The 13,945-nt window shown below is 35.0% G+C and overlaps 1 pseudogene; it reads right to left on the reverse strand.

Moving 5' to 3' along the window:
- Positions 1-5,120: 5,120 nt before the first annotated feature.
- On the reverse strand, positions 5,121-6,131 carry LOC145166693 (RING-H2 finger protein ATL8 pseudogene; annotated as a pseudogene).
- Positions 6,132-13,945: the final 7,814 nt, after the last annotated feature.

Here is a 13,945-nt window from a genome sequence, read left to right on the forward strand (position 1 = left end):
AAAATGACTTAAAGGATTAAATCAATAAAAGTTGGAATTTTAAGCCCTCGCATACGCTGGGCGTACCTAGGCGTACGTGCCGAGTATGCTGGGTGTACTCAGTGTGAGTTGACTTCTTGACCCACTGACTTTTACTTTGACTTTGACCAAGGTTGACTAGGTTTGACTTAAGGGTATTTTGGGTATTTTGAGCTATAGTTGAGTCTTGGTTTCTATCTGTTGAATACGTGACTTGTAGAGCCGGTATTTGGAGCAGTTTATCGTTTAGCTTTTCATCAAACTGTGAGGTGAGTTTTCCTCACTGTACTTATGTGTTGAAGGCACTAAGGCCGCCCAATTGGATTGTTATCCTGTTATGCCTTGATTGATGAAATGCTGAGTATGGGGTAGATCTATATAATTATATGATAGATGCTGATATGCGTAGACCAGTAGATCTATAGGACTACTTGTGAATCTTGTATGCAAGATTATCTGTCTGTTGAATATGTTTGTTATCTATTATATGTCAACATATTATGTTGGGTTGAGACTTTACTACTATGTGCTTGAGTCAACAGACCGAGGTTATTCCCGTTCGATGACTGAGTGGACCCGAGGGTATTCCAATCTGATGACTGAGTGGGCCTGCTGTGTATTGGTATTCCAGTTCGATGACTGAGTGTACTTGTTATATATTGGCATTCTAGTCTGATTATTGATTGGGCCAGGGGTAATCCAGCCCAATGGTTGTGGGCCCATGGGTATTCTAGTCCGATGACTGATTGGACCCATCATGTTTGTTTGTATTTGATATGTGTATTGTGTGGTGGTACCTTGGGGGAACTCACTAAGCGTTGGCTTACAATTTTAGTTTTGTTTCAGGTACTTCTGAGGACCCTGGCAAGGCGAAGGCGTGACCGTACACATCCTTGGTTATTATGTTGATGGATCTTGGGAGACTCCTAATCAAATAATATTTTAAAAACAATGATTTTGTAAACACTTTTTAAGTAATGGGTTGTTTTGAAAAGTTTAAATTTGTTATGATTTTTGGTGTGTTACACCGACCGCTACCGTTACTAGGGAAGGAGGGGTAGCAAGTGGATGATGATGGCGGTCGCGTGTGCTTGTTCAGACATTGGAAGTGTCAAAGACATTTTGAAATAGTATCGGTTGAAGAGGGTTAGATTGCATAGATCCTTCGGTAAGTGGGATGTTGGGTAGGTGATCCGTCAGTTCCACCAAGGGATTCATTATTTGTTGTTTCCAGTGAGTTTGGCAGCATGTAGCTAAATCCAAGCGGGGGAGAACCGTTTGGATTTCCGGGAATAGAATCAGGTGCCGAACCAAGGAGAGTTCCACATCCTATTCGAGAGGGAAGCGAGTTCAAGTTTCAGTCTGGATAGAGGTCACACAAGGTTTGAGGTTCAGAAACTTTCAACGATAGGTTAGCGCATTCGTAGTAACACATGGCTGACGTGTGATTGGATCCAGGTTTAGGGTTGTGTTAGAGTCTCTCTGCCTGTTCTTGTCTGATGAAGGCTTCGGGGTTCGAAGCATGACCTGAACACTTGATTGGGGTATAGTCGGATGCGGGTTCAACTCATGATTATTATGGTTGGCTTGGTAGTTAGACAGTAAGACGATAGGGTGGGTCCATGGCAGTATGGAAGTGTTGTAAGACTACCTGGCAGCCGTAGCATTTACAAGGTTGATAGGTTGTCGGGAAGTCTTATAAGTCTGCGTTGTACTCGTTGTAGGAACCCATTTTGTCGATTGGATTGGTGCAGAATAATAATATCAAGAAGATAATTGTATGAACAATGAAGAACATAATATGTGAGTAAACTATAATGAATAGATAGAGAGAAACAACATAATACATGAACAACACTCATGGACTGGGAGAATCCCCACTCAAACACACACTCTCTCTAAAGTCTACATAAGCGCATTCTTAAAGTAAAAGACCACTCACTTCCACTTTATATACTAGTGGAGGGAATATGATTTCCATACAAGGGAATATTCTAACCTAATAAGCACTCATCATTGTAGAGCATTTTTATGCTCCAACAATCTCCCCCTAAATGCTCGGAAATGGTGAGGGTAAAGCAGTGATAAAAAGGCAGAATATCCGACAGGCAGGTCCGGTAGGTCTGGTGCTGAAGTGTCTTGGAAAAGCTGAAGCTGTCGTGATCTCGGAATCTGGCAATGGAATCTCTAGCATCAAAGAACATACAGAGGAACCAACTCTGAATAAAATATGAAATCTCAATCTTTGAATGTGATCAGTCCCCAAAAACCAATCATGTTCACAGTCTCCCCCTCAGTGGTTGATTAATTGAAAGTTGAAGAGTTTTTGTAATAAAATGTATTAACATTTTGGTTAATTATTAGGAAATTGAGGAGTTAGGAGTTTTAAATGAATATTATTCAATATAGATGACTTCTCTTAAATAATATTAATTTGGATGACCTAATGTCGTGGATAAAATAAATGTGGGTAAAAATTTAAAATATGTTGAAATTTAATATTTTATTCATCTTTTTGGGCATTAACCAAATTAACAAACAATAAAAAAAGTTCATTAATTGATATTTTAATACTATCTAATATAGTCGAACCTTTTTAAAACATTAGTTTTTTATTTTTATACTATCTAATAAATATTATAAGTTTTTATAACAATTGAAATGTTATTTAATATTTCCTTTCTATATTTTTAGGATAAAAAGGAAATAAGTTGTTTTGAATGAACTATTGATAAATAATTTTGACCGGATAGACTTTATATTACACTATAAATATTACACAAAAACATTTTAAGTTTTATATATGAGCTTTCAAATATTAAACATTGAAATCTAACCTAATAAATGAAAATTACTTTTGCAAAATGTCATGTTCTCATTCAATTTGATACATGTCATTTTTTGAGATTTTTCAAATTATTTTTTTTTCACTTTTTATTTCTTGTGTTTTTTTTATTTTCTTAAATTTAAAATTCACATTGTACAAAGGGTTTATATATGTAAGATAGATCGTTCTATTAAATTTCATAATACGTGTTCTGCATTCTTTCCTTTTTGTTTCAATTCTCCTAGAATTAACTCTTAAATCACTATATCATACATTTTTAAAATGTCAATATTTTTTTATTATTTATTGAATCATTCATTTTATTTTGTATATCCTATGTATTTATGTAAAAGCATTACTTTAAAAAATACGCAATGTTTACATTTTTATATTAAATTTTTGTTTTAATAAACTCGTGTACTATACGGGGCTCAAATCTAGTTCAGAATCAAGTCACATAAAATATTCCATTATACATAAATTTCATCAAAAGTTTTAATATATCGATTAGTAAATATGATATTGATTTTCAAATACATATTTTGGAAAACATACATTTGGTTTTGTTGGTATATCGAGAACCACCTTCCGTACTTTGTACCTAAAAAAGTAAAGTGAACAGGAATATAAAAATAGATTTTACAAAGCATGAATCAAAATAATTAAAATGGTAGTTAGATCTTTTATCACCAGTTAACGACCGACTACCTCTTTAGTGGTATCGATTCTAGTATGTAAAGTTGAAGCAACCCTCCTACATATGCATTCTTTTCCAATTTCATGAAATTTAGATAACAAATATTAAAAGTGAAGAGAAACAATATAACATCTTAGTCATTTTAAAATTTACTATTAGAATGTGAGGATCAAGATCATATTGGTGATCATGTATGAATGTTTTAACCAAAGTAAAAAATATTATAAGAGACGAAACAATCTCCAATGGAGTTCAAGGAATTCATGGATGATAATAACACTCTATAAAATAATAATTTTAAGACAAGAAAAAAGAAATGTTAGTAGAAAAGCATAGAAGTAAGGTTATTATATAACCAAAAATATTTCTATATTTTTCTTTCTCATTATTGTTTGTATGTAACTATGGACCTTTTTATAGTAAAATAAAAAAAATTCAACTACCAGTAAATTACTTAGTAATTATAAAATATAAGTTCAAAAAACTCTTTAATGATCATCATTAATTACTTGAAAGTTGAAAGGTGAAAGATTGTGAAGATTTCAAATGAATATGATACAAGAATGAGACTTATCTTAAACCATATTCATTTAGATATTCTCCTTTATAAAAGATAAATAGAAATAGATATATGGATTTTTAAAGCTACCCATGGATGTTTCACTTTATTAGGACTAAATAAATTATAAGGCATTTGTTTATAAATTTTAATCCACAGGTAAGCTATTTATTTATAATTCTTTTATTTGAGTTCACTAAGATGGGTCAAATGAGTAATTTGTTGATTTACACGTTTGTTAATGTTAAATTTATATAGCTTTTTGGAAATCTAGATTACCGAAATCAAGTTGTGAAAATTATCAATTCAACTGGATTATAATTTGGTTCGTTTAAATCGGATTTAATATAATTCAAACTATTTTTATCTATGTTTTAAAACTGAAGTGAAACTCTTTGAAAGGATCCGATCAAACTGTCCATTCAAATATCATTTTTAAGAGCAAAAATCAAACGCTAAAATTCTTACACATTAGAGTTCAAATTTCATTATAAATAAAATCCATGAAGGAATAATCACACAAGGTATTTATGTATTGGCATGACGCCTAACGAACTCTCAACCACCTATTAAATAGCCGACAAGACGGCTTATGGTTACTTGCTCTCGTTTGCATCTTCTTTGTTTATCTTATAACTAATTATTAATATTAATAATTATCAATATTAATTATTAATTATAAAATCCCTCGTTTATCCTCTAATTGTATATATTATCCATAATTAAAGCACCTTAAACTTTTGGACATTTCCCAAAATTATGTCATTAAGGTTTTAGAATGTATACGCCACTGAACTTATAAGTTATAACATCGCAATCAAATTCTGAAAAGAATTCACTTCTGAATCAAATTCTTGAATTGAACCTCAACTTCCCTAAAATCCAAATCAAAACGAATAATAAAAGTATAGTTCACAACAAAAGAGAAAGACAACAACCATCGTTGTAAATTGTGTTCATCAACTATTTTATATGGTAATTGATAAGCCAAAAGCTATCAAGATCCAATGAGATAAGAATTAAGATAAGGTAGAGACTTCACTTCACATCCATTGAAATAAAATAACATATTTCGCTATTTTCAAGTTTCAAATGCAAAGCTACAAGACAAAAACAACACCATCCACATCTCCATTAGCAATTTGAGAATCATTTTGCAAGAGAAACTCTGTGATTGTCAGAATAACTTAAGCATCATATCATTGGTAATTAATTAACTTCTAAATTATTAAATTATCTCGTTTGATCGATGTCAACTTGATGAACTAGAACTATCGTTATGATGCCTACCTCCATGATCAACCACCAACGAGATTTTTCCGGCGGAAATCGACGGGAACTCGCCGCACTTCTTACACCTACTAATCACCAGAATCTGTCTACACGACGGGCAAGACGAGTGAGATCCAAGCCACTTGTCGATACATCCGACGTGAAATCCATGTCCGCACTGCGGGAGCACTCTGATCTCATCTCCATCTGCGTACTCCGTCAAACAAATCGCACACGCACAATCACCGGAGGAAAGCTTTCCGCCGTTGTCGTCCTTGGCTGAATCGTACTTGAATTTCGGAAGCGCGTCAATGAACTTCTTCTTAATTCCTTTATTAGCAGATTGTTGGCCAGGTAAGCTATTAGCAAGAGATCTGCGTCTGAGCCAAGCGCATCGAGCTACGACTATCAAACCTACGATACAAACCAGAGCACATAGTAGAGCAGCGAAGATGACGACGAAATCTGACTCCACGGAGACTGCCTCCGGTGATTCTGCCGCCGCCTTCGACGATGAGTTGACAGCAGTTGATAGAAATCTATACGGACGAGTCATAATCCATATATTCGAGTACTGATCTGGTTCTGATTAGTGTGTGTTTTTTCTGCTTGAGTATGTGAGAAAGAAGCAAATCTCCAATGAGTTGTGGAGAGAGAAAGTAATGGATAATGAATGAATTGAGTTGAGCAGATGAAAGGGGTAAGGTGAAGTATATATAGGTGGAGGGAGTGCAGCTGAAGCTGCAACGTGGCTAGTGTAACTGAAAGGGGTTCTGGTTGGGTGGTTCCGCAGCTTTAGTATTAGCAATGCACTCTCTTTTTGTTATTAACTAGTTAATTTCGGTTTTAGTACTTTAGTTTATGTTTATACTGCTACTTTGGCCCTTGATAAATAAATTTATGTCAACCGAATCCAATAACTATATTTGAAACCTTAGTCAAAGATTAATATTAACTTGAGTTAGAAGGCAAATGAAAAACCTTTCCATAACAAAAGTAACTCTATTGAAAACTACATAAATATATATATTTTAGAGTCATCATACAAAAATGTTTAATAGTCCAGCTTTGTTCATTCATTTTATTGTGATCAATAGTTCAATTTAAAAAAAAAAAGAGGAAATATCTATCAATAATAACGTCTTTCCACCATTTGTGTAAGAACATTGGTTCTCTATTAAACGATGAATATTTGATTCACCGTTTCTTGTAGCGACTATCTGGATAGATGTGCATTAGATAAAACTTAGAAAATGATATTTATAGTATATGTATATATATGTATGGTTGGTTCGAGTTTCAGTTTTACTTTAAACTTGTCTATAACATTGTTTTTGTTATGGTAGCGGTCTCTCTACTAACCGTGTTAGTAAAGGATTGTTATAAGCACATATAAAATGTTGTCATGTTTTTTTTTCTCTTTTTGTTATTTTGTTTTTTTTAATAACAATTCCTCCATCCCAACCTAACCTTTCTATTGAGATCCAATCAGAAAAAACCTCCCGCCTCTCATGTCCGATTGTCCCTCCCTTTCATGCATGTGTGCATCGTCCCCACTTTATCATTCACCGAATAAAAACCACACCCACATCCCTATCATTTGTGATTAGCGTCACACCACCGCTAATCATCATTGTTGGTTACAGGTAAACTTAGCCTTTCACATTCTTATTTTGACTCACACATCTATCTCTTTCACTAGAAGCCTTCCAACTCAAGCTTATAGCTAAAAATCCTTAACCCTACCACTAAAGATTATGCAATGATTATTTTAACTATGTCCCTAACCTGATCCAAGCAGCCCCATTCCCGACTGACTTTCCTCGGCCTAAATACCCATGCCCTCCGTCTCTACAACATAATCATATACAACCTCCCATCATGATTTAACTAACGACCCACTACACCATGATGATGCATGTATGACATGTCACGTCAAACCCATCCAATGCCTATGGGTCCACACAAACTATCATATTCCAAGTTCTTTATTTGTATTTATAGGCCTTATAAGATTCTAATAGGCTTCATGCACTTATTTCTATTGGTACTAAGGTTATCGTTCTTCATCCTAAAGGGATGTACATTGTTCGTTTCATGTGGTTTAAGCACAAACCCAATATGAATGGGTCACATGCAAGATACAAAGAATCACTAATTGTAAGTGGAGATAATCATTGGCCAGACATCGATTGCGACAAGTTCAGTCTAGTTGTTAAAGCAAATGATGAGTTTTGATACAAAATATAAGTTAGTTTTTCATAAAAACCGGCAATGGAAGCATTAAAAATAACAAGTTTATTTTCTACCTTATAACAAAACCAAACCATATAGGATCCATATATAGAGGTTAGAATGATGTTAAAAACAATCATAGATTGTTTTAGAATGATAACATTTAGAGCATTTGAACACACTTGATTTTGGGGTGTTGATAAAGATAGAAAAATCAAAGAGTGTGATGTTCTATACAAGTATCCACCATCAAGATTGATGGATTAGGAGCATAACATCATTCATATGGTGTAAATACAACCCTAATTGCTTTGATCTAGGTTTTTCTAAGTAAACATACAACATTTAATACCAAAGCAATAAACCCTAATTAACTAGCATACAAATTTGAAAAAAAACACATATGATTAGGGTTAGAAAGTTTACCTTGATTGTTATGTAGCAATAACAATCACAATCCTTCTTGTTCTTGACTTCTGAAAGCCTAGTGCCTCAAATGTTGCACCTCTAATAGAGTCACAAACACTCAATGCAACAAGATGACTAGGAGAGGGAAGGATTTCGGCTAGGGTTTCTCATAGAACTCATAGGGGCCAAAAATCCTATGTAAAGGGTTCCTTATATAGTTGTGTGGGCTGCTAGGGTTTCTGAAGGAAACCCTAATTCCTGCTTAAGGCCTAAGCAGCCTATGGATTCCTTCCTTAGAGCTCTTTGGACGAAATCTTATGGGCTTCCCCATAAATTTCGTCCACTCCACTCTATGGAGTCCATCAGCCCAACTAGCAACTAACAGTTAATTGCAATATCAGTCCCCTTTATTTAATCAGTCTCTTTTGATCACCAAATTAATTTCTGATCAATACTAATTAAATAATATGATTTCCAAATAATATATTAAACTTGTAATATATTAATAAAACCATTTTCAAGTACCAATTTATTATTCATATAATAAATTCTACTCTCTCTCCTCTTGTCATCCTATCAAGTTGCATGAGTGAAGGCAACCCAAAAGGACCATGCTTATAATCGGGTCAAGTACATACCAAAATAGTTATGGGCTTAGACACCTAATCCAACAGTCTCCCACTTGGATAAGTCTAATAACTATTTTGCAAATACGACTACAGAACCTGATCAACAATCGTAGCTTTCAAAAGCCGCTGTCAACTCTGATCTTATCAGTAACGCGTCATTTAGATAAGGGATCATATATTCCTCCATTCTAGATGTCGTAAGAACTGAGACATGGATTTAATCATACTCTATGTTCATGTGTTGTTTCCCTATTTCTGATTTATGACGACTGACAACAAACTACAATTGAACACATCAACTTAGTCCCGGCTTGGCCAAGCGCTTAGGGTGTCATCACTAAGTCATCGAGGGGCCCACAAATATCGCTTTTATCCCTCTTAGGGTAAAAGGAACGGATAAACTTCGACTCAAATGTTCGCTTGTACCTACTCATCAAATCACACACAACAATATGTTTTATAACACCAAGTTACTGGTGCGTTTACATATTATCAATGTGCAACCGACTTGTAAATTACAACTCACATATCTCGGTTTCAAGAATATAAGATATTATCGTCTCACTAATCACTCGTGATAAAATCCATGAAGTGATTCAAGTGAGCGTGGGTTTAATCCAATACTCAAATCTTATTTCAGGAGTATTCATGAACACTGCAGCAGACTTTTGCTATGTCTAAACGCTTTAGACAATCTACAGTCGGATTCATGACAGTCTAGCTTCAATACCTACTTCCAAAGTATTTATCGACTGTGGATGGTTTGAATAATCATATTATTCAGGAAGTCAAAACATGCAAAGTGAAACACAAGAATAATCGAATCCAATATGGTCTCAAACTTTTGAGTATAAATAAAACACCTTTTATTAAATCACCATATCGATTACACATTATTCATTGTATAATGTTTCGGATAATCAACTTATTACTTGAATTATAACAACAGTTGTCTCATGCTCTAAGCATGCACACTATGTTTACCTATGGTCCATAGTTTGTGAAATAGATCAATTGAACACATTTCCAACGATATTCATTTCACAACTCCTAATCCTTATCATAAGTGTAAGAATATCAAATTCTTGCCACTATTAGAATGTGTTAGATTCTAACATTTTACATAATGATCCTTTTGTAATGTCATAGGACCAAAGTCACAAAGACTTTGCCAATGATATTACAAAGTACTCTATGAAGTCTCACATTTAAAGTACATTCCTTTGAACATCCTTCTTGCATAAAAGTTTCTTATCTAGACATAGATTCTTAACGTCCAACTCCCAATATGGAAACATTTCCATATTTTCCATACGCCAACTCATTATTAATAGAATCATATCTAATCATAATAATGTCATTACGGTCCATTCGTTACTATACTTCCAACTGCCCACAAGTGACCAATCCTTGGCGAACCTTAGATCGTCCTTGACAGTTGTTTAATTATTTTAGTCAAATCCGGTTCTAGTCCTTTTTCCCTCTTAATGCCCTACGCATTTGGAAAATTTAGAACGTTCGAATATTATAGCATATGCAATCGATCCTATACCCGAAACGTATGGGACACGATTCATAATGAAAAACGTGATACTTTACCAGTTTCTTGCTATAATATTGCCATATATAGAATTCCTTTATGTTGAATCTTTTCAACATAACATCCATATATATATATATATATATATATATATATATATATATATATATATATAAATATAGACTAAATTTGATTAAAATTTCTCGATCTAAACTTTTAGATTTGAAACGACGTATAATATTCTCTCCCTTAATTTTAGCAAAACAACCTTTCAACCCCTGCAACTTTGCAAAGTGAAACATTTGTTTTCTATAATTAATATTGCTAATTTACAATAGAATAATCATGCTCCCACTAACATGATAATTATTACTTTACTAGCATAACACTTATGCTCCCACTAGCTTTGACATGTACTCAGAAGACAGCTGGACTTCTAGAAATCAATACTTATTGATTTCCTTAACGAAAGTTTATATTTATGATACGAGATGCTATGATAAGCCTTTATCTAAGCTTCTCAAACTCATACACCTTTCCTTAGATAGCTCATATGTGTGTCTAAACAATTTCATACTTACAAACATAAGTCTTAATTGTTCAAACTAATTGCCAAATCTCACAATTCGAACTATGAAGAGGGATGCCGTAATCATAATCGAATTTGAGAATGCAATTTACACAATCGCTATCTCCTTAAAATCTTCCTAGTGGAAGCGTTTCCTCAAAATCATTTTCATGAAGTGGAGAGAAACCTTATCACTTAGATTTTATGGTGTATGTGTTCCTATCCATGTGAATCTGTCATAACCATATTCACAAGACAAGGTTAGTGACAAATCCAAACTCATATGGACTGAACTTGTTCAATCTTGATTTCTTGCCACCTGGAAGCACAAGGGCCTACCATTGCTTCCAAGTTGTTATGCAAACAACTGAGAACTCATAGAACTCACATGCATAGTCAACTTTACTGGAATGGGCACAGAAATAAGAATATGTCAACACGATAGGTTACAAACCTCAAGTCGTGTGCTAGTGTTTAATAATAGGTTTACTCTTGATTAGTTCTTGAAACATTCAAGATCTTTAAGACTCCCACTGACCTCTTGACATATAAGATTCCCTTGTCAAGAAACATTCCTTGACAAACAAATATTCAAGAGTTATTGTGGGTCCTTATCAAGACAAACACTACTGTAACACCGTAAATTTTCAAATAAATTTTTCATTTAAAAATCGCATAATTCTCATAACACATTTCACAAAAATCTCATTTATTTAATTTACAAAGCACAACTCCAAGATTGTTGATTCAAATCCAGGATCCTCAAAACATAACTCTTTCACTGGTGTGTACAATCAAGTTGGTGCCTTCCCGCGATCCTGAGAAACTTGAAACACATAACACATAACACGGTAAGCACGAAGCTTAGTGAGTTCCCCAAAATACCACACACACAGTTCATTAGCCACTCGAGGCTATATCACTGTAAGACCCTTCGGTCAATGTGTCTCAGTGGGACCCTCCAGCCCTACTGTTTGTTGGACCCTCTGGTCCGGTCTGTAAAGCTCCGCATAACATAAATCACAAAGACATAATGCACAACAATAAAACATAAGGCAGGATAACATAATACTAAATGTAAGCACATAAGACCCTCAGGTCACACATAGGTACCACTCTAGGTAAAGTATAGTGAGAAGACTCACCTTGCGAGCAGCAAGCAATCATCCTCGAACTCGAATCTCGAACTAGCCACTGCCTAACACATAGGGTAAATATCTCTAATTAATACTCGATTCTCGATTCTCAATAACCAATTGTTATTCTTCTCTCTCTAACTCTTGAATTGGGAAAAAGACCATTTTACCCTTCCATGGTCTCCATTACTCATGTTGACACAAACTCTAAAGTCAACAGAAGTCAAACTCGAGTCAACAGTCCATGTTTGACCCGACTCGCCGAGTGCACCCATGTGACTCGTCGAGTCTACTCGTTCTTCAGAAGTCTCGTGAAGGTCCAGTTCAGCTCGTCGAGTTGATCCCCAACTCGCCGAGTTATCGCATGATCAATTCAAAGGGACAAACCCTCACCGACTCGTCGAGTCGTCTCATTGAATCGACGAGTTCATTCAAACCCAATCCTCATTCAGACGATTCTAAGCAGATCTACAACCCCACACGCCAGATCTATCCTCCTAAGGCTCGAATAGCACGTAAAGCTGCAAGCTTTACGTTCATACATGGCATATAAGGCTCATAATTCCAAAACATGCTCCAACAAGGGCTAGATGCACAAGAGCTTGCTTCCAACTCAATAAAGCTCGGGTCTCTGGACTCACACGGCCACTCATAGTCCAGATCTGAGGTTCCAACCTCAAACCATACACAAATCACTCCATGACACAAGATAAATGGAAGAAAGCCCTAAAAGTTCCCTAAAACAAGATCTCATAAGGAAATGATCAAGCTAGCATATTTTACCTCCAACTGAAGAAAAACTCTGAAGAATCTTTGGATCCAAAAGCCTTCTCTTGATCCAAGCCAAGATGCTCTCTAAATCCCCTCTCAAAATTGCACAAGAACACCCAAATTAGCCACTTTCTCTCTCACAATGGATGAAACTGATCTAGGGTTTCCCACAGGGCTCTCTAGAGATAAGGGAGGCGGAAATAAGGGCTTAAGGCCCTTTAAATAGGGCACAAACCCAGAAAATTAGGGTTTCTCTGCACAGCACCTACTCGGCGAGTTGGCTCTCTGACTCGCCGAGTCCATTCATTAAAGCCACGCGGACAACTCGAATCTACTCGACGAGTTGGACTCGCAACTCGCCGAGTCACTCCTAATTCTTCAAACAATTTAAACATACAATGATGTACCCGAAAGACCGGATGTTACAACTACACACAATTGGTCTTAGTTGGTCTTTGTCTTATCCAAGACATCACAACTTACCAATTTCAAACGTGCAAGAGTGAGAAAAACATTTTCCTACTCTACATTTGATGAATGTGTTAAAACTTCTTAAGATGTGTCACTCAAGTCACAATCTTAGAGTATGACTCTAAGACTCGATTTTAGAACGAAGTATGATTCACCTTTTGATTTAACCATTTCAACAATTGTCGATTCCTCTTCTTAGCCATACTAGTGCACTAAGGTGTCCTTAGAGGATCAATTGTGATATGGTTTCATAATCAATAAGACGGTCATAAAATATGATACTAAAGTACTCTCCCATCTTTTCAGATTGGAGAAACTTTTATCTTTCTGCCTAATTGATTCTTCTTATCCGTTCTGCCATTCATTGAAACCTTTCAATGATTCAGAATTACACTTAATGTTGTAAGCATAACCATATTTACTAGACTTTTAGTAAATCACGACGAACAATCTTATTGTTATCTGTGGTGGACTCGACCAGTGCACAACATTGCGTACCAGATCTCCTAGTCTTTCACTTGACCCACATACTTATGTGAACAAGGAATTACTCTTAATTTTCTAAGTACCAAGATTTCCATATATCACATGACTCAAATCATATGATTCCAAGCTTCTGTCCAATTGAAAATTGGCCGATGGGAATCTTTCCTTACTTAGAAAATTACTACACTACCATAAATAACATAACTAAGAATCACATCCACTTAATATTGCTTATAATAGAAACACACAAGCATCAATTTTCACAAATGACATTGCAAGGAGATATAAATAAGACAAAACTCAAAATTTATTTTATTTATAAAAGGTG

The sequence above is a fragment of the Lactuca virosa genome, chromosome 3, assembly GCF_052849685.1.
Source record: "Lactuca virosa cultivar CGN04683 chromosome 3, Lactuca_virosa_CGN04683_v6, whole genome shotgun sequence".
Taxonomy (NCBI): domain Eukaryota; kingdom Viridiplantae; phylum Streptophyta; class Magnoliopsida; order Asterales; family Asteraceae; genus Lactuca; species Lactuca virosa.